This window comes from Chaetura pelagica, unplaced genomic scaffold, assembly GCF_000747805.2.
Source record: "Chaetura pelagica isolate M959 unplaced genomic scaffold, ChaPel_1.0 scaffold69, whole genome shotgun sequence".
In the NCBI taxonomy this organism is placed as follows: Eukaryota; Metazoa; Chordata; class Aves; order Apodiformes; family Apodidae; genus Chaetura; species Chaetura pelagica.
In genome coordinates, this window is record NW_009970724.1 from 7553278 (window position 1) to 7580155 (window position 26878).

Genomic DNA, 26878 nt, shown 5'->3' on the forward strand with positions numbered 1-26878 from the left:
ATGTATAGGAAGAGAAGCTCAAAGACTTCCATGTAACAGGTGCCAGTGTTCAGATATTCTTGAGAGGAGGAAGCTTGGAATCAAGCCGTTAAAATGCCAGTTTTGCCCAACGCTTGGAGGCAAGCAGTAGTATAGGAAGATAGTATGCCTGTCAGTTGTCACATTTTTAAAAGAAATACCTTCCCTTTTCTTCCTCTTCAAATATGAATCAGGATATGAAAACATGTTGTCCATGTAGCTTTGGAACTGTTGCTACCTATAATTTTCCTTCATTCCCCAGGAGGGATTTGTTCCAAGACTGAAGTAGTTGTGAAATTCAAGACTTTAGACACAATCAAGGTGTAAAATACAGCCACCCTTAGGGGAGTAGGGAAGTTATTTGTTGCTCAGTTTTTTTCTTTTCAGGAACTCTTTTCTTGGTGAATCACAGAATGTTTGGAGTTGGAAGGGACCTCAAAGATCATCAAGCTCCAGCTCCCCTGTATGGGCAGGGGCACCTCCCACTAGAAGGTAACTCTGATGAAGAAGCAGAAAAATAACCAGGCTAAAAGTATCCAGCAGCCAGCAGTGAATGAAGATAGCAATCACCTTTATTCACTATGGTCCTGCATTTTGTATTGTGTGATCAGTGGGAAAAGAACAGTCTGGTTCTTATGACCTGCCTGGCTTTTTTGTTAATGTTAGAAGAACCTTCTCTGTACATGTCTTTGTGTTAGAAGTTAGGCATCTCAGGTGTTCTGCCTTATGAAAGTCTCCTTTGAAGACTGGGAAACTGTAATGGAAGATTTCTTAGATGCAAAGGGGGGGCATAGCAGATAATTAAATGCTGTTGCTACCTTTTCCTGTCAAACATCTCTTCAGGCTGTTTGCTGTGCATTTAAATTTGAAAAAAATTACGTAATTCCCCAACTCGAATTACTTTAAAATCCTTCTCTATTCAGTTGCTCAGGGATTTTCTGTCTGGGTCCTGTCTCCTGATTTCCTGTTTGACAAGACCACGGATGGGGCCACCTAAATAAAAGTGACTTGATGTTTCAGATGTCTTATATGTGACACTAAAACGTAACTGGTAAATATGTTAAAACCTGCATCAAACAGAGCATCTGCTGGAGATCAGTGATGCTCTAGATGGACTCCTTCCCTACATTCATTATGTAAAGATAAACACAGAGGAAGGAAACCAAACATGAAGGCCCTTTATAGCTGTTGCAGTGAAGCAGCAAGGAAAGGCTCCTGCCTGCCCCCATGCAACCTAATGGCTGCAAAGCCACAGCCAAGATGCAGGGCTTTCTTTGTTTGTTTGTTTTGGTTTGGTTTTGTTGGTTTTGTTTTTTTTCTTCTCTTGGACTTAATTCTTTACAAGTCAGCACTGAGAAAAGTTTGTCCATAAAAGATATTCCTGATTGCCCTTGGGTTCTACAGAAGCCGGGCTGCCACACCTCTAGTGTTTTCAAGTCTGGCCAATGCCACGGATACCAACATGCCTGCTATGAGCAGCGTTGTTTTTTGGGTGGACTTTGTTTGAAGCACTTTATTCTTGTTCCAGTGATTTTCCAACTCAAGATTATAGCTCTAAGAAGAAAACAAGTACATATGATGCCTGTCTGAATATTTACCTGTTCTTCAGCCATCACAGAATAGGAAGGAAGGGCAATTTAGACATTTTCAGCTGATGTAAGAACTTGTATAAAGAACACCCACGCCTGGAATAACCCTAGTGCAGGCTTGTGGAAGTGATGTGTGCTAGAGATGGAGGTAGTTCTATAACCATGCAGTACCTTAAGGTTAAATTAAAAGTTGTTAACCCCAGGGAGATCGTTTATATACCTTGATGTGGGCAGACACAAAGTTGAATTTGTCGTATTTTGTCAACAAAAAGTATAGCTTGTTGTGTATCTTAAATACAATAATTAAAAAAATATGCTTATGCAACACTGGTTTGCTAATAATTGAAAATAACCTTTCAGTTCAAAAGCTTCCTCTGTGAATATTAATATTTTATAGAGTGATGTTATGTAATAGACATTTTGTCACCATTGCAGACCTTCACATATGGTTAAGCTGGTGTCATTTGGGTTGTTCAGTATACATTTGTCCACTAACATAATGCAAATATCAGTGAATGATTTAGAAAAAGTCCGTCTTGCATATTTATACATAGTGCTTTGTGTACACATCATGAAAAGGGAGGATAGGAATTATTTTGGTCTGAAAGTCTGCATTAAAACTTGAGGGAGAAGCATGGAAGGTAATGCACTATCTTGCTTTATTGTTAAGCACTGCTATGGTTACAAACACTTTCCACATGCATTAGCAATTGTCTTCATCAAAGATGCATGGAGGAACCAGACTTCACGCATAATCTGACTGGAGTTTAAAAATACAAACTGAGAAGTCTACATACAGGGTTCTCTCAATGGTGGCCATCCAGAAACTTTCATGTACTAGCTTTCTGTCTAATTAAATTAAGAAATAAAGCTTAAACTACCTAGTTTAGAAGAGGAACTGACAAAAAGAAAACCAACTTTTAGCACACTTGAGTTTTTTCGAGTAAGGTTTGCTGTTTTATAACTTGTACTAAATTTTTGCACTATTTTACTTCATTAGCATGGTCAGCAGACAGAAAAGGAAGACTAGCTTAATAGTTTTGCTCCTCTCCTTTCCTATCCGTTTGACAACAAATCTGTTGGCTCTTGCAGCAAGGAAGTAGAGGAATGCACATACACACGTTTGTTGGTGCTGCAGGAATTTAGAGTTTGGTGAGTGCTAGTGCCCTGATGGAAGGTGGTTAGGAAACTGTCTAACAGGAGAAAAATGGGAGAAGAGTGGTTCTTGGAAAAAAGAGTGGACTGAGGAAGGGACAGAAGTGTACTAATAATAAATCAGGAACATGAAAAAAGCAGTGACTTGGACAGGACTATATTTTCGGTGGTTAAATTTGTGGTTATACTTTGTTTATTTTTAGTGTAATTTGATTTAGGATGTACCTGGATTGAAAGGTGAGTTTAAGAGTGTCCTTATTAGCATCAATCTGTTTAATCAAAACAGATCTAAAGAAACAAACTACTGGTGCCAGAGTTGCAGGAGAACAAATACAGTAAAGCATGTAGTAAAGCCAGAAAATAAAGACAAGAAGCATGCAAAAATACAAAGGAAAACAGTAACAGTGGACAAAGAAAGGAGATAACAAAACCGTTGACATAAGTGTGAGTAAGGCATGAAGTTGTATGAACTGTTCTGCATGCAGGTGTGTTAATTCTGTTTGACTGAGGGAGTCTCATCTCCAGAAACAGGGCTTTTACACTTGGCAGCTGAATGGCCAAGTTCCCCCAGTTTGCGGTCAGACTGAAAGCCTGTTGCAAAGTAATATAGACCCCCATGTGAACATAAATATTAATTACTGCAAATTTTAAAGAGGTATCTATAAACCTACAGGTTGAATTGGTACAAGCCTGGTTTTGGCTGAATAGTTTTGCACCTGCCTAATTTGTGTTGTAAAACCGCGGTCTGTGTGCTCAGCAGCCCAGAGTATTATGGTCATGACCAGTCTGCAGCTGGTCAGCTTGAGAAGCACAGAGGCGCCTCCTCTACTGTTTCTTTTGTGAATGAAGAGAGAATGACAGACCTCTGTGCTCCGATAGCTGCTGCTTTCTGTCACCCCAGCCATTTAAGGCTTCTTCAGTGTCTGATTATTTACCTGGTTGCTGTCTGAACCTGTAAGATCTTAGATCTGCCTTGCTGCCTGCTAAAGAATGTAGTACCAGAGCTACCAGCAGCAGCCCCTTCTTTTAGTGACTGTGGATCAAACAGTGGTTACCTATAGCACTGGGAAATTTTGTCTGCTTACCCAGCAATGTTTGATTTGTAAATGTCTTGGTTATATTCCTACTTCTGCAACAGAAGAGAGGAAGCAGGGAGAGGTTTGCACAATCCTTGACTCATACAGGGAGCTCCTAAAATGAAGGTGTTGGGTGGCACGTGAAAAGCTGCAGCAAGGCCCTAGTATGGACAAATAACTCCACAGGGAGTGACAGTGAGATCCTGTAGGCTCCCAGGGAGTAGGAGCAATGCCTTTGCAAGGTGCTTTCCAAAGGCAGAGTGATTTCAAGATCAGCCAGGGCAAATCTGAGCTCACAGTAGTGCTGAAAGGGGAAGTCCTGTCTTCCTGCCCACCCACCTCTGCCTTTGTGGGGCAGGACACTTCTCCCGGGCACATACCAGGGCAGAGGGTGGAAGTGTGTCTGGGAGCTACTGCTCTCTTAAGCAGTGATGGCCACAAATCAGCCTAAGCTGATGCAAAACCTTACTCAGAGATAGCAACAACATCTGATATTTATCCAGTTAGGTTACATGCTGCTTTTGACAATACGCTTACAGGAGGTTTCTGTACTGGTTTGGGGTTTTTCTTCTCTCTTATTGGCATGGCGTTTTTCCTGTGTGGTGGTTTGTTTTTCTTATGCAGCAACAGGGTTGGAAGATGGCATTTTAACCATAGTGATTGTCAAATGTTGGCTGGATACTTGGAGATGTATGTAGAACTGAGAATTGGTCAGTTGTGCTGAAATTAAACTTCTAGTGACTGGAATTGCTTAACTTTATTAGCTGAGTTCTTACCCAAAATACTATGATTTCCTTCCTTCTCTTTTCTCTACAGGATTCAGAATAATTTGCTCTTTAAGAACATAATCTGTTTTGTGGTTTGGGTTTTTTTTTCTTCTTCATTAGCAATTATTGTTACCCTGTTAAATGCAACCCCTGTTAAGTGCAACAGAGATGTTTTCCTTACTGGAAAAGGTGTTTGATCAAGTGACTGTACAAATGAAGGCAGCCAAGCGTAGGCTACAGTATATAGGACGTGGCATTTGGAGGTTGCATGTGCTATGCCTGAAGTGCCTGGCAGCGATTCAGATAAAACTGGCACTGGGTGATGCCAACACCCCAGTGTAAATGGTGTGTAAGTCTTTTCCTGTGCAGAAGGGACCTAAAGAAAAGAGAAGGATTAAAGGGAATGAATGCCAGAGGTGACTAGGTTCTAAGAAAAGTGGTACATATGCTCCTTATTTAATCTCCTTTGTACCCACTGTCCCTCCCACATACTGACTCTTATAAGAGAATGGGTGTGTATTCTTGTATTAGAACAGATGTCTCTGTATGTAAGATGTTGCTATGTTTTAATAAATTGGGGTTGTCATTTCAAAAATGAGAGAGGGAGCTGAGGGAAGAAGCATAAAGAGAATTTTTCAAACAGGAATTGGAACAAAATACAGGAGGATTTCTATGTCAAAAACTGCAGGGAAGATTCCTTCACTGGTCTTGCCACTGCTCAAACATCTACTTTTGTATTGGTATGGTTTATATGATAATTTCTGCTTTCCTATATTTTTAAAAAACCCAAATAAAAATCTTACAAGTGTGGTTTTTTTTTCATTTTTTTCCCTCCACCTTTCCTCTAGCTATGTTCTAACTCCTGTGCTCAGTCTGTCCTGGGAAGGGGAGGTTGGGGGTGTTGGACCTTAGCAGTTGTTCAGATTGTGATGGAGCTCTTGAAGATAAACTTTCCTGTTCTTCCATGCCTTACCAAGTATGGTGGTTTTGATGTTCAGTCCCTTTTAACACCTTTTCCTCAGAAAATGCAGCTCTCCCACTTTGCAGATAGGAACTTCATTTGCCTTCTGTTTTCAGAAAATGTTGCCTTTGGAGTGGCTGCTGAGGAAGGGTTGGAGGGCATGGTGAGCTCTGCCCAGGCTCTTTTTATGTGAGTCTCTGACCATATGAGAAAAGGTTACAGAAATGGCCAAGGTGAACAGCCCTGTGGCTGTGAACAGCATTCTCTTGTCAGAGCTCAAGTATGATCCAAAGGTCTGTTCTGAAACCTGATTGCAGCAGACCTTTGTAAAATATCTAGACAGGTTCCCTCCATGCCTCCTCTGTAATTAAAACACAACAGTGTCTGAAAACTCCAGCTCTGGTGAGTTGAACTTAACTCTATGCACCAAAATAGGATTTAGTTCTCCTGAGAGCACGTAACGACCCCAACCCCTTTGAAGGAGGAAAAAGCCCTTGTAATTTCTGTACTATTTTAAGATGTGTATTTTATTTGTGTTTGGCAGTGTCTTCCCCATTTCCTTATCCTGGATCTCTCTCTACTGCTTAGAAGAAACCTGAAACAGCAGGTTTCTGTGGACCTTTAAAATGTTCTCAATGGAAAGCATGACACAGGGCTTGTTCCTGTGGGCTTCTGAGTGCCAGTGGCTGCCAGACCTGAAAAGGCCTCAGAAAAGTAATTAATAGGGAAGCATGTGTGTGTTTTGGTTTGTTTGGTGGTTTTTTTTTCTATAGTGGCTTGGGCACAGCTCAGGTTGGTGAGTGTGCTGTGCATGTCACAGGGCACAGACCCTAAGGCAGAGCAGCTCTGCCCTGCAGCTGCTGCCAGTGTGGGAGCAGCGGGCTTGGTGGTGGAAGCAGGTGCTTGTCCTGGCCTTTGAGCCATGGCAGTCGGGGCTGCCCCTGACCCTGGCAAGGTGCTGCTGCCAGCCAGGCTGGGGCTTGGCAGCCGCACGGTGCTGCGCCGGTGTTGGCAGGCCCTGGGCAGGCCGTGGGGCTGCCAGCGGGGCAGGGGCCCAGGAAGGGCCAGGAGAGCCCCGGCTGTTGCTGAGGGACTGATTTCGGTTATAAAGCAGCATTGGTGTTTGTTGATTGGAGGTAATTAGTGTAAAATACTTCATTTATAATGAGGCGTACTTAATAAGCAGCGCACTTAAATAAATACTCATTAATTACCTGCTGGAGTCTTGCTGTTTGTTTTGCTGAGTCGTTTCTTTCCATCTGTGGGCTCTGCTTTGCCCTGGAGCCTCAGTCGCTGGAGGTGAAGGCAGCTGTGCTGGGGTCTTGGTTGATGGGAGTCTTGGGCTGGAGGAGGAGGGAGGAGAATCCCATTCCTTCTCCATTTTGTTTGTACTGGCAATAGAGGTGTTTTCCAGGCAAGCAGCTCGCTGGCTCAAGGTGAGCTGCGTGCCCGGCACATGCTGTAATGCAGCGGCTCGGGGGTGGTTAAAGCGGTTGTGTGGAGTGTGTACAGTGTGCAGCAACCACGTCACTGGGGTCTGTTCTGGCCCTTATGGTGGGGTAGGGAAGCAGCAGCTTAGGAACAGCAGTGGTCTTAATTAAGTTTGGATAAGTCAATATGTTTAAGAAAATATGTGAGGAGTAGGACATTGCTAGTTTGAGGGATCTTCATTCTTCAAGAACAGGGCATCTCATTTAGAGTATTTTTGAAATTACCTAGTAAGGATGTGCTCATCTCAGAGATCAGGCACCAATGGCAAAAGGGTGACATATTTTGCTTCTGTGTCGCAGAGCGATGTTTCTCTGATACCACACTAGCATCAACTCCTTATTCCACCACTTTGATTCACAGAATCTTTTTTTTTTTTTTTTTTTTAAATACAGGAAGAGTCTATGGTGCTTGTCAAAATGAGGAAGTGACCATCAGCGCCTGGCTTGGTATTCCTGTCACCGGAGCCTCCTGGAGCCAGAGCTCAGCCCAGCTGAAGCCGGAGGAAGGAGGAGGAGAAGCACAGGTTGATCAGGTACTGAGCTGGAAAAGGGAACAATTGTATGATGCTGAGCTAAAGTTGATAATTAGTTATAAAAATAGAGTTCTGTTCCTTAAAAAGTCTTGCCAATGTGTGATATGACAGTGGCCCTAGTAACCACCACATCATCTGTGTGGCTGGTATGGGTGCCTGTTGCATGCTTGAGTTCTGTAGTAGGTCTGACTACATAGACCCAACTGAGCATTTTGTGGGATATTTGATTTACACATCTAATGTGCAGTACAGCTCAGTAGGTGTTTGCCAATACCTGTATCCAGGCTCTGTGTGAGTTGAGAAGAATGGACTAGGAATACTCTTAACAAATATTTGAATGTTGAAGAGCAATATGATGCCTTGAGGAAAGAGTTTTTCCTCAGATTTATTTTTTCTTCCTAATAGGAAGATGTAAGTACCAGTTCTCAAGGAGCACAATGTTATGCAGCAGTCACAGAGTGTAGAAAGGTAGCAGACTGCTGGGTTTTAAGACAAAACCAACAGTCAGTTGCTAGCTGTGTTTTTACTTGTTGAGATTCACATAACCACTCCTGAAAACTGGTATTTATTCTTGCATTTGCAACCTTCAAATTGTCATTTAAGAAGGCTTCATTAGCTTAATCTTACTGTGTGAAGACAATCAAGAGAAATTCAAGGTTTAGGTTTATTGTATTTGATTTTTATTTTTTTTCTTACATAACTGTACTTTCCAGTTTATGTGAAACGACTGCTCCAAGGACCATGTTCTAAAAAGACTTAGCATATTTTTATGTGTCTTTAGAGATTCTTTGAGAACAGGGCTACTACTTGTGCTCACACAATGCTTGGGATGGCAGTGGCCCACAATTCACTTCTAGAGGAAAGCATTCTTTGAAGAGGCACAGTGGTTTTCAGCTCAAGTGATGCTTTTTCTCCAGAAATACATTTCTGTCCCTTAGCCTGCCTGAATTTCTTAGCCATGTTTGGATGTAATTTTTTATTTGTTGACCCTGGTGGTAACAGTGGGGTTTTGTTTAGGATTAATTTTCTTAACAGATCATCTAATGTTCTAGGGGTAATTTCCAGCTCTGGTTATTGCCACAAAAGGGAAGTAATTTTCTATCATGCATTGGCAATTCTTCACTGTTCTGTCTTGGAAAATAAGATTCAGCATTTATTTGATTCAACAACCAGCTTCCTGCTTCCCAAGGAAGAAAGAGTGGTTCAGTTGCCTGCAAACATCCCTCCTGTGGAGAGTCTTTGTTGGGAAGTTGTAGGAAAGCTAGCAGCTACTAGTAAAATAGCTGCATAGCACGGTGAAGAAGGATTATTGAAGCATTACTAGGAAATTAATGGCTGCGTGCGAGACCTATGTACTCCACAGACAAGTTGACCTAAATTCTGCAGCCATGCCTTACTGGTCTCTGTGTTGATGTGATGTGGCAGGCTGGATAACCTGCAGCAGATCTGGGTTTAAAAAAACAAAGGGGACAGAGAAGATGTAAATTTCAGTAGAATCACATGGCAGTTTTTATAACTATACTGAATCTGTTTTAAACAGTTTTGATTTTTTTCTAACCCATACTTACCTATTCTTAATATTGAGTAATTTTCATGTATTTGGGATCAGTCTGCATAATAAGGATGCTCATTAGGAAGAGTGGAGAGGTTGTTTACTTGTGGATGGGGAAATACATGGATGGCTTTACAGATGCTTTGGAGTTGTGAGATAGGTTTTAGCAAAGAAATGGCAATAGTGATCTTGCCAGTAGTGAAACCAGCTAACCCAGCTGACACTTAATCATCTCTTGGGGGGGGAACAGGATTAGTATCTACTTGACATAAATGGAATGGCTTTCACTTATGTTTTCAGGCAGTCTGTTTCTCAAGAGGTATACTTTTTATATATGAAGTATACAGTCTGAGTATATATACTCATTATACACAAAACATGACACAAAAATACAAATAGAAAATGAAATGCCATGTCTGTCAAAGTAAAGTTGGTCAGTCTGACCTGCATGCAGAATTTTGCTACTGTTACTTCTAGTAGGAATGTGACTTTGCAGTTTAGTTTCTGGTCACAAACCCAGTGTGGTGGCACTTGCTGCTTTCTCCCTTTTTCTGTTGACACAAGCTTGACTGATACAGTGCTATCCTCTGCCTTCACCTCTTCTGTGTGCACGTTTCCATTACCCAGTTTTGTTGCTTCCTCCTGAGGTGACCCTCTGGCTACAAGAGGAGTTTTCCTGGTGTTCCTAAAACTGGTTGCTATGAAAAGAGCATTTTATGCAGGCAGAAGAATTTCACAGCCACTAGAAGGGCTTCTGCAGTAAGGTTTTTGCTGGCATAGTTAGGAAGCAAGAAAAGATGAAGAAGAAAAAAAGCTGCTGTGGCTAAATCAGCAAAATGTTAGTGTGGCTTTGGGCTTTCCTATGCAAGTGTTCTAGTCTGGTTACTGTGATGGAATGTGTATGTTTATATATAATATATTTTTGTCTGGAAACCTCTTTTGTGGGACCATAAGCTTTAAGCTCTTTTGATTTATTTTTTTTTGAGAGGAATTTCTGCAGCTGCAGAATCCAGAAGTGCCAGGGGAAATAGTGATATCCTCAAACATAGCTGGTTTGTTTTAGATCATGTTACACTGATGTGCTTTCAATTTAAGAACAACTTGTCTGTATAAGCTGTTTGTTTACTATACACATGTAAAAAGTGGCAATGCTAACCTTCTTCTGGAAGTAGGAGTGAAAGGACCCAAGGAAGGGTGGATTTGCTTGGTTATTTTCTTTCATTTCTTGTCTCCCTCTTTACTGGCGTTTTGGCACGTAACCCTTCTGTGCAGTGTAAGACAGTGCTTGTTCTCCACAGGTAGGCAAATCTGATGGATTTACTTGCTATGCATCAGCTCTCTTTGTAAGTTAATTACAGAAGTGTGTTGATAACAAACAACTTTAGGAGGTGACATGGAGTGAGTGCTGGGTGTAACTTGTGCTGATGGACATTTGCGTGTCATGTGTTTGAGTGGTGTGAGCTTGTGGCAAAGGCAGAGGGTGAGACTGGGAGCAGCTCACTTATGAAAACAGAATCAATTTCTGACAAAGTCAAAATGAATTTTTTACAATGGCTACCAAAGGGCAGACAGACGATGGATATCCTGAAGAGCTGTGTGTTTTGAAGCGTCCTCTAGCCTCTCGGGGGGAGTGTGCTGGTTCCAGACATGTTGCAAATGGCAGACTTTCCTGGAGGTTCAACTGCAGAGGGACTGAATACTGAGGTGTGTTCCCCAGCTTTCCTTTAGGCCCCCCTCAGTCAGTGGAAGGCCGTTATAAAGTCTTCCTGGAACCTTCTCTTCAGGCTGAACAACTCCAGCTCTCTCAGCCTGTCTTAAAAGGAGATGTAGTCCAGACCCCTGAGCATCTTCATGGCCCTGCTCTGGATTTGCTCTGACAGCTCTGTGCCCTCCTTAGCTTGGGGCCTACAGAACTGGACAGAGTAGTCCAGGTGGGGTCTCGTGAGATGTAGATGCCATTTTGACTACTTCTTGCAGTGAAAATTATTTCTGTGCACCTTGTTCCAGTGTTAAAAAGTTTTCATGTGGGGTTCTCTTGTCTTTCTTCCTGTCTTCCCAGCAGAATTTTCAATGTTAATGTTGGATATGCAGGCTGGAAAATAGCCCTGCTTTGGTGGATTTCCATGTTTGTTGCTCCTTTATTTCTTTGCCTAGATGTGAGACTTTACTGACCATTACTGATAGCAGAAGCTGGTCCCTGCAGCCACGTGTCTGTGAGCTCAGCTGCTTCCAGCCGGCTTCTTCTATGAGCCTGTCACCAGCAGTGATACCGACTGCAGCAAGGGGGAGGAGGGAGACAGCAGTCGTGTGTCAGCAAACTTCCTACAGCAGAGAAAAATCTGAGCAGGGTCAGAACATAGAGTGCTCCCTTAAACCATCAGCCGAGTGATGTTGTGTTGCATGTTATCATGTGTATAGACCTGTTTCCTACTGGAATCAGTGTTGATTTGAAAACCTGTAGTAGTTAAGGAGAACATTGCCCAGGTTTTTTGTTTTCAATCTTTTCTATGGAGGAAGCATGGTGGTTTGAGTCTTTAGAGGCAAAGCTCAACCACCACTATATCCCACTGCTCCACTCCCAAAAACCCAGCAGATTGTGTCTTGCACCAGAACTACAGTCTAGGGTCCAGCTGTAGTTAGCAGCAGGATCTGTCAGCCCTGCATGCCATGTCTTTTGGCAGGTTGTGACTCGCTGTCTCCCATGATCCCCGGCTAGGATGTTGGTAGTGCTGATGTTGGGGGCAGCAGACATTGCTGTGGTGTGGAGAGATGGGGAGGGAGGACTGGGGAAAAAGGGCTGTTGCGTGCATGGGACATTATTTAGATGCAAGAAGCAATGGGTAGTGCTAGAGCTAGACAGTCCCAAGTCAATTTACCACTTTTTGGTTGATGAGTAATGGCTGTTCTTTCCTGTCTGTGTCCTCCCTAGTCCCTGGGTAGCAGCTGGTTGGTGGTAACTTACAGTCAGAATCCACAGTAATGCCAGTATTTTCTTTTCAGCTGAGGGAATGGGATGGGGAGCTCTGGGATAGCTCTGCAGGATGTGGGTGAGTTTGGGAAGGCAGAGGTGAGTGGTGGTACAGCAAGCAGGTGTGAGACAGCAGTGTGGAGCAAAAAGCATGGGTAATGTTATGTGATAGTGTTGTTCCACTCCTCTGGCTTGTGCTATTCTGGTATGTGTATTTAGACCGAGACAATCAACTGACTGTTAGCTTGGCAAAATAATCAAGTTGCCAAGAACTCCATCATCTCATTAAGCATTTCAGATTTATGTTGTATTTGCCCATCTTCAGTGCAGCTAATTTAAGACATGCAAATGTATTTTTTAGCACTCTGTGGATTCCCTCTTACAGCTCATGTAAAATTTTTTTGTTTGTTTTGGGTTTGCACCTCTGCTCTGTCTCAGCCAGGGTTTGGTCTGAAGGCAACAATTGAGAAACCCTTTCTTTCACTAAAAGAGTATGTTTAGGTTGTAGGGGATGGCAAAAGGAGAATTGGAGCTGTCACCCATAAACATTTACCAAAGCTTATTTCAACAGCCACTTCTGTCTTTGTTATAATAGCTGGAACTATACCAACCTAAAGAGCCCCAAAACTGCTTTGCTTTGGCATTTAGCTAGATCCTTACATGTAATATCCTAATGAGGGGTAGAGTTCTGGGATTTTTTGTATGTTGGAGAGCAGTTACATTGTTGGTGGAACTTGGGTACATTTTTTTGCAGTGTCATTGAGTTTCTTATGCTTGCGTGGGTTGATCACATAGCTGCAGCAGAAGGAAGACAAACACTTGAAATAGAAAAATATGATGAGGCAAGAGCTGTCAAGTATTATGAATATATTCTCTACCTTGCATGCTGAGGCCCTAATCTAATTGATATATTTAGGTACTTCTGCAGTGTGTTTAGCAACGTTAAACAGCAATGTCTGGCAGAGGGATTCAGTGTGCAAGAACAACACCTGAAAAAACAACCTTTAATCCTTTCCCTGAGATGAGCCAGTTTCAAGGTTTCTGTTCTATTGGGAGGGGCTTTATAGGGTGTTTCCATTCAGTATATGCCAGCATGGTATTTAGTAGCCAGCACTTTGTTTTATTATTTCTCAGTAATGTTGATAGAGCTGACTTATTTGATCTGTTTTTTTTTCCTGCGTGTGTGCTGTGGTAATTCTTTGAAAATATATATATAAAATATATATTTAATTTTATTTCCAGAAATAGTTAATAACCCAGGAAAAGCCCCAGCCACCACTAACATCTGAAAACAACAAAAAAGAGCAGAAGACCAAAAAGTCCCCAGATAGTTCTTAAACAAAAACAAAAAGAGCTGTGATGTGATCAAGGAGAGCTGCTTGCATCCAAGGGCACTTGTTAAGGAGGAGACAAGTTATGAAAACTTGACAGCTATCTTTGACTTGTAAAAGAGGACAAATTTAGTTGTGTTCTCCAAATAAATGCTCAAAGTATCCACGTTACTTAGTGTTCCTTATTAAATGGCTGAGTTTCACAGCTTGTCACAAAAGGCCTTGGAGTTTATTCTTGACTTTCTGAATAGTCTGATCACACATGATGGAACTAGGCAGGCTAAAGGGTCATGGCACTTTAGAAAGAGATTCTCTTAAAAATAACTAAATGACCTTTCAGAGTTGGACATATCCCCAAGATAAGCTGTTTCTGATTGATCTGAGGCCAAGGATAGGAGTGTTTCTTGCTTATTAAATACCCATACTAATCCATACTAATGGATAGATGTGCATAGGGTTAAATGGCTGTGTGGATCAGCACTGGCTGAAAATGTTTTTTGAAGTTTGAACGGGTTAAACAGTGTAACTGTTGTTTCTTTACACCTTTTTTCAAAGTGTATTTAGAGGATGGGTTTGTTTTCATTCTGCACAACCAGAGGGCACATAAGGAATGTGCATCTTGTTTTCAGAGCAGTCATAGACCAGTCCTCAGGAGCTGACTCACTGCTATTTTGTAAGCAGGGTTTGCCTTCCTTTCATGTGGTTCTGCATTTTTCCATTCCCTATACTTTTCCTGATACTAGCCAGGAGGCTGTGAAAAGAGGAGAAACAATGGGAAGCTTTTTGTTTCCTGGGTGGAGTTTCACATTTGACACTAATAAGTGGGAGCCTGATACGAAGGCATCAGGCTGGTAGAAATGTAGCACCTTCCCTGGGAGCTGCTGGACTTCAGCCTGGGTGTTGCTGCAGGAAACTCCACCCTTCAGTTCTATCTCTGTCTGGTACATTTTCAAAGGCTTGATATCGTCTTCTTGTTGCTGCTGGCAAGAAATAGCATGTGTGGGAGATATGCAAATATGCTGTAATGTTCTGATATAATTTTAGTGCAGGAAAAGAGCAAGTTCTGTACATCGGTATCACCAACTGAGCTCCAGTCTTGCAACTTAGTTTATTTAATATAGCTGTTTAATTCTGGCAAGAGGTTTACATGGATGTGAGGTATAGGATCAGATGCTTCATTTTGTAAGCTTAAAATGCAACTCCTATCAAGCCACGTTTCTATGAAACTAAATTCCTTTACAGACATTAGGGACTGTTTGTATGAATGTAAGATAATTGGACCATTTAATGGCATGACTGAGGATTTCTAATGTGAATTCTCTCTGCTACGAATAACTTAGATGGACTTTTTCTTCTCTTGTTTCTCTCAATTTAGAATTATAAATACTGTTTTGCCTTACATTTTTTAAAATTTCTTCTCAAGTTCAATAAAAACATGGTCTTTTTGAGGGAGAGAGGAATGAACCTGCTAAAATCCTTTCTTATGTGCAGAGTTAAGTATTGCACACAGGAGTGTAATGTTCCAGTGGAATTACAATCATAACAATTTAGACTTTGGTAAAGAAAGTGGATGAGTCATTGCAGGGGTTTGATGGCTGAAAAGATTGATTAATAATTAATTTAAACCCAAGGAGCCCTTTCCTCCATGTGCCAGCTTTCAGCCATTCAAATGATCATCAGATTCCCACATGTGGTTTAGCATTTGTGTGCTATGGACATGTTTGTTTTGCTGTCTTTCCCTGAACTGCAAATGTAAGCAAAAGCAGCACCTTATTTATAGAGATATAAATGTCAAACTTGGTTGGAGTGTTTTGGTGAGGTTACAGCACTTTGAAACAGCCAAATGTGCCCATTATTTTGATGTGAGTGTTAGGGTTAATTATATGTGCTTCATAACAGTTTTGAATTGCACTGATACAGTAGGTACTTCATGGGTAAACGTATTCCAGTTTTTCAGAGTTTGTGTGCTCTTGCATACAGATTCATTTGCTTTTCCTCAAGAGACATTTGTCTGTCAATGCTTTATATTTCTACAGGTTCGTGTTTGAGCCGTTTAACAGGAAACCCCAGGTCCATGATGCCTTCTTGCCTCTGTACTGGGATAGAAGTGGAGAATGCTGCAGACTGCAGCATGACCCTGAAAGGATGACTCAAACCTGGCCCTTTGAATTCAGTTAAATTGGCATAAATAACTTCTATTTGAGAAGTTTTTCAACTGCAGTAAGCCAAAGATGAAGTGTCAGTCAAAACAAATTAATGAAAGGCATGAAAGCTTCAGCAACCTTTTGAAATCCTTTAAGATGTAAATTGATATCCTCGGAGTGCTCCTGTCTTGGGAGGTAGGTCAGTCGTGGTTCTGATCCTAGAAAAGGTATAAAAAGACAAAACCCAGTATATGTGATGTGTAGTCCTGGGCACTTTTGGTACTGAATCTTGAGTGTTTAATGTATAGTGAACGTATGTCAAGGCATTTGTTTGCTGACAGGGTACAGAAACTCCATTCTCAAACCTTTCTTTAATTTTTATTTATAAGCTTGAAAGGTGAATGAAAATGCATAATAATTTTAACTTGAGCTGTTATTACTCCTAATTTAAACCTAAAATGCATCACATTTTCATTTCAATGGTCCTCACAGTCATTAAATCCTGAAATATGGCTAGGTTATAGTCTTCTGATCAGGCTTCTTTAAAAAGGGATGGCTGTCAGGTGTTTGGCATTGAAACGTAGCTACAACCTTCTGGTGTTGGTGTTTGTGACATTGCATTTTGTCAGCTGCATGGGGTGCAGCAGCTGAACCTTGCACTTTTCAAGGCCTGAGTCCATGAAGAGTTGTCTAAATTTTCCAGCTTGCAGATAGTGATACACTTTGGCCTGCTTTGACCATGAACTTTAATTTACCTTAGTCAGAAGTTAAGATTTAATTGCACTGCTTTATAAATTCTTTATATCTGTCATGTGGTGCAGACTTACCATGAATAGGAGTTTTAGAATGGAAAAAGAGTGTGCAGTACTGATGTGCAAGGACTGCATTGTAGTGAGACTCCAGTTAGTTTTTTAAAAAGAGGTTGTTTGTAATAAACAACCATTTGCCATGGCACAAAATACGAAAGAGGAAGGCTTTTCCCCCCCCCCCTTTTATTTTGTGTTTAAAATATTGAAAGTGGAAGTGTGACGATGATGAAGAAATTCTAGCTGCAGGGAAGAGTATGCAATTTTGTTTCTAGAATTAGACCTCCTTGAATGCTTGTTTGACTCCAGTAGAACCTCCTTGGGTAAATGTCACGTGCTGGATTGAGTGGGTGTTCACCTGCTGGTTTGTAGTAAGCATAGGACAGGGGAGCAGTTTGTTCTTGTGGGTTGCTGGGAAGAAGTGGATTATTTCATGGCCTCAAGTAGATAAAACTTGCTCTGGTGGCAGTATGGGCAGTGGAATTTGACAAGAAGAAAGAGGGGATAAGGATATGTGTGACTAGGGTGATAGTTTGCATTGTGGAAGGATGAAGCAGAGTCTGGAATTTGTAGTCTGACATTTTTGAATGTGTGTGAAGTAAGCCAAAGGAAGTTAGTGGGTGTTGACACATGACTGATTTGCTCCAGTTTGCAGAGTAGGTGCGGACAGAAGGACAGCAAGAAATCACTGAGCTCTGTTTTGAAGAGCCAAAAAATTGTGCAGCTGCGCTGGTCAGGAGGAAACATCAAGGCACCCTGGCCTGGTCTAGGTCCTGGTGTTAGAGCATGGCAGCACAGCTGTATTCAGGTCACAATTCCAGGGCTACTTTGCTCTTAATTCCTGCCATTGGAAACCTTGTAATGCAGAGAAGGCCCTAAACAGAAGTAGCTGCAGTTACATATGCTTTTCCTGTGGGATCACTGTAGAACCTCTGTACGGATGAGAGAGGGGTCAGAGATGCCCTGTTTTTCCTCCAGACCTTAGTTTTTCCTACTTAGAAAACTACTTACAAACTGTGGAGAGAGATTTGTGGGTTGAGCAATGGTGCTGTTGGGGGATTCTATGGCAGAGTGGGTGGATCTGGCTGTTGAAACTTGCCCGGAGGAGCAGAGCTCACCAGAGCAGCTTGCTTTGTATCTTTGGTCCAGAGCCTGTAAAGTAAGAGTTAACATACACAAAATATGTGGGCTAGGCAATGCTTTTGCATTAAACTTTTGGGAATTTTTATAATAGTGTATCTCTTTCTAATTACTACACTTCTGAATAGGTGAGAAATGAAATAATTTAGTTTTCTGTTTGTTTTTTTTTTTTAAGCCAAACTGGAAATAGTCACTATAGGTTTTCAGGCTTGGCTGTAAGAATGTTACTTGTCATGGTGTCACATCTGCTGAGAAATCCTCAGACAGTGTAAGCCTGCTGTGATTTTTCTGATGCTTGTCTTTCTCCTAGTCTTGTCACAATTCTTCCATCGTTCAAACTGACTTATCTTGTATGTTCGGGTTATGGGGGGTAAGAAAGCCCGTGACCATGAAAAAGAATACTTTAATATCCTTTCAGCTTTTCTAATGAGGTCGTTTTTCATATGTACATTTGCATTAATAGCAGTTGGCTTCTAGTTAATAAATACAGTGCCCTGTGAAAATAATAGGTTATTAGGATTGGATGGATTCCTGTGGTGCCCATAGTGCTGCAGCTTTCACTAGCTAGCTGTGCCTTTGCTTGTGTGCACAGCAGAGTTGTTTACATGTTAGGAATACGCTAGAGGCAAGGAGAAAGGAACAGCTTTAATGTGATGCAGCTTAGATGCTCTGTGGGGGAGGCCTCAGAATTGTTCATAACAGGATCAAATGTCGATGAACATTTCAGGAAGAATAAAGCTACTGTTTATGCAAAAACTGATGAATAGTGCATTGCATGCTTTCCAGCCATCTTAAAACGATCTATTTTTGATCCTGTCTAGGAAAATGTCCCTGTCCTGTGGTTGCTTTGAACCCTGTGGAGTATCAGTGGTGCCCAGTAGAAGCATTTGTCCAGACCACTGTTTGGCTCCATCTGCTTCTCTGGGCTACCTTCAGTGAGAAACAAGATGTCCCCTTCTTTAAGCTCTTCCATGACAAGCCTGGTGATCATGTTGCTGAGGATGCTGTTGGGACACTGTGGCTACCATTATATTTGTTTTAAAGGCAAATCTGGGGATTTACTTGCACCATACAGTAAGAAAAGTTAGTCTGAAGTCAAGCCCATGAACACGAAAAAAATGGCTTCTCTTTTATTGCAAAGTAAAAAAGCTGGAATGAGAGGACAGGAAACTGCTAGAGAGGACTGGAGAAGAAAACGGCAGAAAACCTCCTCCTCTCCCTCCAGAGCTATTTTTTGTCAGTGACAGAGCTGTGGGATGAGCAAAGCTGATCTGTATCTGCAGCAGGCCGTGGCTCGGATCTGAAAATGTATCCCCAGGAAAAAATAATGAGAGTCTAGCTGTGGGGGAGGGAGCATCTGAAATCAAGGCACCTCTCTGCTGGATCTGAACCGGCAATTCCTGTTCCCAGCTGCTGTGGTTGTATTCAGGTGCTGCTTGAAATCTTACAACAAAGGGCCATCTCGTCTGGTGTTGGATTGTGCCCAGCGTGTCAGCTGTTGGGGTGGCTGGCTGGGCTTTGGGGAACAGCAGCTGAGGGGTGCAGCTTGCAGAGAAAGGGTAAGAATGGGGGAAGGAAGGCATGGAGAAGAGTCTTAGAAAATTGTGTCAGAATAAGAGGCTTTTCAAACTAAAGCTAGCTAGGTGCCTGTTGGAAATGTTTCCCTAAAACCTGGCAAATACACAGTCATTAATTTATTTACCAAAATTTAAGCCTTTCTGATTGTGTGGTTTCTTACATTCTTCCTAGGATGGTTTAGCATTGAACCAGCATCCTGATGTGTTGTATTGTCTGTGCCTGTCTCCCAAGGGAGATGTTTTGGACAGTTACTCCTGAGTAAATTCTGTGTGGTTCTGGAGTTAACAGCTTGTCTACACATGTCATTGAGAAATTATCCAAGTCAGCTGAAGGTGTGAATTTGAAGAGAATAGCTTCAACTACCCTACATCTGAGGCAGAATAATTGGGAGTCACTGTTTCTGCAAAAGAGTGTCTGAAGAGAGTCTCAAGCAGTTTAATCACTTGGTTTCTTAATTTGTGTGGTTTTTGTCTCTTAAGAAGTATTCCCAAGTGCCTTAGGCAGACAAAGCCTTGAGGTGGTTTAAGTTATATCAGAAGGGTGTTCTTAAAGATTGGAAGGGTTTATGTGAATGCAGATTATTAGGAGGCACTTGTATTTTAAAGTAACTCTGTATTTTCATCTGAATTTAATTTTCAAGCAACTCCTTCAGACTCTGCTAACCTTAAGCTGAAATTATGAGAAGAATGTGAACTGACTTTAGTCTTTGCAGTAGAACTTTGAAACACTCTTAAGGCATCTTAAAGCTGTCATTAACTGCATGATGACTGAGAGCTTCAGTAGAAACTTTTGGTTCACATATTTAATCTTTTATAGTGAATCGAATGCACTACTTAGGTGGGTAAAGCTGCTGATTTCTTGTAAGATTTTCTAAGCTGATGGTGAGGAGGATGAAGGAAGTTGGAGGAGTACAAGCCCTCCCAGCAAATACTGGACTTCCAGCCCAAGCTGAGATTCTTCCTATCCCCATACAAAGCTTTTTTAGATGTGTATGAAACAGATAAACTGGCACAATCTGGATAGCCAAAAAAGGCCAAACGATTTAGTATCTGAGGCTTTTGGCAACCTGCATAGTTATGTTTACCTGAAGCCTGAGAGGAGGGGACAGAGGAATCCATTACAGAGGGTGTACACTTCAGACTGAACTGTCTGCAGACTGCTGGTTTTGAATGTTTGCTGCCTAATTTAGGGGGAATTTATTGCAGACAGTATGGGTAGGGTTCTCCATTTTGTTTTTTGTTATACTAATACAGTCTTTTCCCCCCTATTTCACTTTACTTCCCATTTTGCCATTTTCATAAAATGAGCAATGACTGATTTACTGTATGTATTATTCCTTAGTAATTTTTGGTTGTGCAAAATAAGTTGCAGGGGCTGATACACAGCAAAAACCTAGGTTACTTCATTTTCAGCTACTGAATTTAGACTCTTCCTTAAACATCATAAGGAATTTCTACTCTAACTAAATGCATGCAAGTATGTACTTCAGGAGCCACGTGGGAAAGTCCATCACGTTGAACTGTAGAGTTACATCTGTAAACTGCGACCACCATGCTTCTGGGATTCTTAACATATCACTGTGTATGAATAGTTAGCATATTTATTTATTTAAAGTTGTGAAACTGGAAGGCTCTGAATGCTTTTCCTATTATTGTCGAATTACAAAACCAAATGTTGTGTTCTTCTTGCTGAATACAGTAAATTTTATTGCCCCATGAAAGACTTGGTCCTAGTGGCTAAGAACTAATTCTGTATTAAAATTTAACTGGCTGCATGTGCAAATCCAGGTAGACCATATATGCTTACATTATTTATCTGCACAAGTTGGATCTACAGTCAGAGTGCATGTGGTTTGCACTGCCTTTCTTTTCTGCTGAGACTGCTGAGGAGCACTGCAGTTTCTGGGGTAGTGCCACACTGCGATAGACCTGAGGTCAGCTTGTTGTGCCTTGTTCATCATCAAACAAGCAGCCAATGGCTCACAGTCTGCAGAAGATATTAACCTGGATGAGGGTCAGGCTGATGAGGAGGAGCCTGAATACTTTTGTTATCCAGTCTGGTTGACCCACCGAATTGCTGACTTGGTAAATGCCTTACCTTTACAGTCAAGGAATAGAAATTAATACAGGGGGGGTTTTGTTTGTTTGTTTTTTAAGTGCTTTTGAAGGTGTCCAAAGTGGCTAACCAGCAAACACACAGATTTGTTTCCCTTCATGCTTTCTTGTTTTAATTTGTTGCTTCTGAAATGCTGAACATCCGGTTGGCATCACAGGTGCCTTGAAAATCCAGCCCATTGCAGATCAGCTCTTGTTTCAGCTCTTCAGCTGAGCCAGCTACTGTGGACTTCAGTGTCACTCAGCTAGAGGCTGGTGGTTGCCATGGGACCATCGAGTGTGATCCAGTTACAGGATGGACAAACGGAGAGGAGCCCCAAAGAAATTACACTTAATGCTTCAAAAGAGCGTAACTGTCATCACAGATAAGTTGATGTTATTGTGGGAAGAAAAATGTGAATAGAAAAGAGAGATCTCAATAGGAAAAAACTTATTAGCCCAAAAGCTGAAGTTCTGTTTGAAAGAAAAAAGACAGCAACTTCACTAGCAGCCCTCAGGACACGTCTAGAAATTTCAAAGCAAAATACAGTCATTAAGGGAACAACGGATATGTGAGAATTGGCACACTTTAGAAGTTAGGAAGTAAGTTTGAAAATTAACTCTGCATATTTTCTACAGCTAAAAATTTGTTTTAGGAAACAAATAATTCCACTTACTAGATGGAGATAAAATGGTTCATCTAAGAAAAGTAGAAATATTTGTTAATACTGTTCTGTATTTGCGAAGGTGCAGAATGTGATACCATGAATGCCATTCAAACAGAGAATTAAGTCCATCTTAATGAGCATTATTACCTTTTAGGGATAGACATGTACATCAGAAACTTCATTGTATTGAAGAGCTTGCTGAAAAGTCTGCAGTCCTGCAGACAGTTTTTAATAACTCTTTGTATTAAAGGTCTTGAACTGTGCTGGTGTAGACCAGGGAAGGGTAGGTTACTGATTTGACAATATTCCAGCTAGTTTGATGTTAATCCTTATCAAAATATTCAAAAAGTTAACACAATATTCTATTGATAAAACATTAGACAGACTAGTATTGGTCTATATCACTTCAAGGGAAATGTGTCCTACCAGATTTGGTGACATGCTAGAAACCTAAGTTTTACTTGAGAGAGGGACCTACATGAAATGTAATAAAGCTGTATCTTCAAAAGACTTCTGATGAAGCAGCAGGGAGACAGTCCAACCCTTGTGGTCCTCTTCTGCTCCCTAGCTCCTTCCAAGTGCTACCTATAGTTCCCTTTCCCAGGAACAGCAGAGGCAGCCAGTTAGGACTTTGACACAGCCCTTTGGGACTCCTGTCCTGACATGTTAATGCTATGTGGTCTTGAAAAAGTAAATGAATTAAAAACTGACTAACTGATGTTTAAAAGTTAGTCACTGATGGTGAATCATTATCAAAGAGGAATGCTTCTAGAAATCTGTTTTAAGGATTGAGGCCAGATTCTGTTGAACCTCTTGGTCAACTACCTGGAGATGAGGACAGGATTTGTACTGATACAACTGACAGGTCATGGCACGCTAGGCAGCACTGTAAATGAGGGCAAGGGCAGCTTGCACAGAGGAGTTTGGGTATCCTGGTGAGCTGTGTCAATCAAAAGTGTATTTTAATATAGTCTGGTGCAAGATCATGGAGTTTACAGGTGTTACACCTCAGTGTAGTGACAGAATGGAAGCTTGGGAAAAAGACTGCTTGGGGGTACAGTGAGTAACCAACTGGACCTGTCTGTCTTCCTGCAGTAGAGCAAACATGTTTAAGCTTGGGTGTATAAGTAGGAGGGACAATGGGCAAAAGAGGGTGAATTGTATATGATTCTGATGTCATGAGCAGCCTGTTGAAAAGGGGAGTGTGTTCTGAAAAGAGTCTGAGGAGATATTTGAAGATTGGGTGGTGTTCAGGTAGCACAAGGAGAGCTTGAAAAGTTAATTCTGTTGCTAAATGTGGTGACTTGACTGGTGGGAAGCACCATCTGAGGGAGAGCACACTGGAGACGAAAAGACTAACAGAAGCAGGTGGAACACAGAACTGATGGCTGGGAGCTGATTCAGAAAATTGGAAATAAAACATGCATTTGTAATGGTAAAAGAACATTAAGAGCTGGAACAAATAAATGACAAAGGAAAGTGGTGGATTCCACCCAAAATGTTCCCAGAGCTGAAAGCTGCTTTGGAATTGTGTTACCCAAACAAAAGTTTTGCTTACAGTTACATGCAGTCCTCTGGGTTAAATACAGGAATAATTGAGTATAGTGGTCTGTGGTGTCCCTCTGACTACAGTAATTCATAGATGGGACTATACAAACCTGTAAAAAAAGATGTTCCTCATATGCTGAATAATCAAACACCATCTGTCCTCTCACTGTATGTGTGTATCTATCTACCTATATAGTGCTTGTATGTATACTTACATGTGAAGCATATACATGGGTGGTGCCTCTTGGCCTGAGATAAAGTCCTCTGTTACAGATTTTGAGAGCAACACAAGAAACAGGAATCCACAAGTGATTGCCAAGAGTTTCCTAAACATGCATATTGTTCCTTGTAGACTCACACAAGGAAACATGGGTACATTTCCACTCTGGTTATGCTAGGAAGCAATTCCTCTCTGCAGGGTGGATTAGCTTGTGTGTAGCACTGTCTGAACTCTGCTCTCCTCTCTCTGGAATGGATCTTTCTTGCATATAACCAGTTTTGGAATCTTTGTGCTGTTCTTCTCTTGCAGAATAGTAGCTCAGATTTTTCTGTTCCTCTTCTTAAAGGTGCATCTGAAGTGGCAAGGAAAAGTAGAATGTAGTTAAGTGCAGTGGGAGGGTCACAAGCAATGAGTTTCCAAGCAACATTTTTGAGGTGTTTATGATGTTATTTTATTTTTTAAAGTGAACAATTAACCTTTGGAACTTGGTGCTGCATGATACGATTATGGGTAAGAAATAATACACTTCTAGGTGAGATTAGGCACCTCAGAGAATTAAATTATTTAGTTTTAATATAAATCTATAAAACCTCCCATTTTAGGGTTTAAAACCATTTTGTAACAATGGGATCTAATGTAATGGGCAGATTATTCTATACTTGTTTACTAGGAAACTTCTTTTGCTATAACATCTATTTCTAGCTGTTTTCAACAACAGGAACTGGTGATTCAGAGGTCTCAATCTAAATTTAATATGAGAAGGAGCGGAGTGCTGGCTGAAAAACACTGAAGGTGTGTATCTGAAGGCGAGGAGGTGATAAAAGGAGAATGCACCTGGCATGCTAACATTTGTCATTGTACCTCTGATTGCAGAGCATACATGCTGATCTACAAACAGAATATGCATGGATCAGAGTAACAAACTGGTTTTGAGCATACAGCTTTTCATTGGTCAAATTTGTGCAGTGTCTCTTCATTGTATTTTAAATAGTTGATCTGCAGAGAAAATGCAGGCTCTTTATTTGAGGATTGATGTCTTCAGAAGTAGAGGGAGGAATGGAATGGAGCAAGGAGATTTAAGATGTGGAAAGAAGAAGGCCTGTCAGGTTGGTTTTTTTTGTAAAGCAGAAGTCTTCAATTTCCTTTATTAATTATCTCCTGACATTAGTTTTGGAGTAAACTTCTCTGTTCTTAAATTGAGAGTTACAGATGTTTCAGTCTTCATTACTTTTTCTTCCCAAGGTTACATACAAATGCATGTAGGCACACACCTAACTTTAGTTGTGTATAACAGTTGCATCTGATAGACGCTAAGGGACAGAAGTCATTGACAGGGAGCTATAGGTACAGGCATAATGACCGTGAAGGTTGTTGTACTGCTTCTTCCCTTTAATGGTTCATGGTCTCCAAGCACTGGGAGTAGCTGCTTAGCCTTGTAGGCAGTGTCTTCCTCAAGTATGCTCCTGAGCTGTCACTTGAAGAGCACAGATATCTTCTGTTTGTCACTGTGTCCAACACAGAAACATGTACATGCTTCAAAAAAACCTCTGAGCTCCATGTGTCATGTGACCCATGTCTTTGCCCTGTCCAAGGGTCTTGGTGGAAAGGAATCTGTGGAATTGCAGAGAGGGAGAGAAGTTTTAAAACAGGAACCTCAGAAGAATGGTAATGCAATAAGAGTTTTAAAATTTGAACATGTTACAATCTCTGTCCTTGTAGGTAGGAATGGTTATATTGTGGCCATGCCATTCATGGTCCAAAGATAGGACCAGTGAGTGGACTTCCTTTGAAGCTCTGTGCAGGGATAAATTTAACAGCTCAGTCCTACCTCCCTGGGCTGCCTTTCTAGCTTAATATAGCACTAATCTGGCAAAACTTCAAGTAGGGATACTGGAACTTTGAATAGAGGAAAATACAATGTTAAAGTCATAGATGCTATGAATTAGCTTTTAAAAGCTGCATCAAAAAGCACAGTTGATAAATGTGATATATTGTGGTTCATGTACAAATGCTGTATTTTTCCCTGCATGCAGTCATTCCAACACAAGTTAAGTTCTTTGTCCTAGAAAAAGCGAAGTATTTTGGAATGCTGAGTCTAAAACACAGCAGAAGACTCCTGTGGGGTTTTTTTTTTATGAGGTGGATTTTATTTGTTAAATGACTTTTCAGTAGTTCTTGACTACATGCTATTGTATTGCTTGTGTGATGTCTTACAGTGTCACTGGTCTGTTCTGGACTGTGATGACTGAATAAATTGCATCGTTTGCTAACTGTGAAAATATGATTTTGTGTTTATTGGGGGTAGGGGGAGTAATGAAATAAGTTATGTAGTCTAAGACATCTTGAAAATGGAGACTTTTAAGTGGTCTTTGGACTTTTACCAAGGAACTTGCTGTTGGCATTTTGGTTTTGTGCATTAGAAGAAAGAAAACACTAGAAATCCCTTTCATCTGTAGAGAAATAACTGCTCTTTGCTATGTTTTGGCCATGTTGGATTTTGGCATGGTTGTGGTAATTTATAGTTTTATATCCTGTGGGTTTTCACTGACTTAAATTACTAAGAAGAAATAGTTTGTCCTGGGGTGGTTGGTGAGATGGTGTTACAGTTGGCAGGAAGATCTTGTCTAGGAGCTGGAGGATCAGATCTGTAGTGGTTTGTGACTTTTGACAGCGACAGCTATCTCGGAAGAACTGGAGAAGACTGTACTAGTTTGCTATGATGACATAACGTGGTTGATTGTTCCTTGCTTACCTTTGCCTTGGACTTTGGGGACAGAAGTAAAGCTGTATGAAAGCTCTCTCAATTTAACAAAGCAACTATCAGTGAATATGGCCAGCTTCAGCAAGTAAGTCTATGCAGAGCACTAAGAAGCATTATCTCCAGATTAATTGTATGTGGAAATCTCAGCTACATCCCTTTGGAAGAGTTCCAGTAACTGCAGAGTAATAGTTTTATTTGTGAATTGTATGCCCATGTGGAAATAGCAAAATTTACTGCTAATTTATATCCTTCAATTATACCTTTGTTAAATCACTTTCAGAATAATCACATATTGGGTAACAATTCCAACACACTGCTAATACTTGCAAACTTTTTTAGGATGTCTTTACTTTGTGACATTTACTATGGTCAAAGTGTTGCTAATGTAGAAGCTAAAAGATTATTTATTCCAGCTTTGAGCCCACATGATAGGCATAAAGGTTCTTCCTTTTATAACTGGCCAAGCTCAAAATTTTTCCT

At 41.0% G+C, this 26878-nt stretch overlaps 1 protein-coding gene across 1 annotated transcript in view; it reads left to right on the forward strand.

Annotated features, from left to right (window-relative positions):
- Positions 1 to 7455: 7455 nt before the first annotated feature.
- LRRC8D (leucine rich repeat containing 8 family, member D) overlaps positions 7456 to 26878 on the forward strand; it is a 36418-nt gene continuing 16995 nt past the window's right edge. Inside the window, exon 1 of the mRNA XM_010006616.1 lies at positions 7456 to 7589. The gene's annotated coding sequence lies outside the window, so the exon portion shown is untranslated. The remainder of the gene's footprint in view (positions 7590 to 26878) is intronic.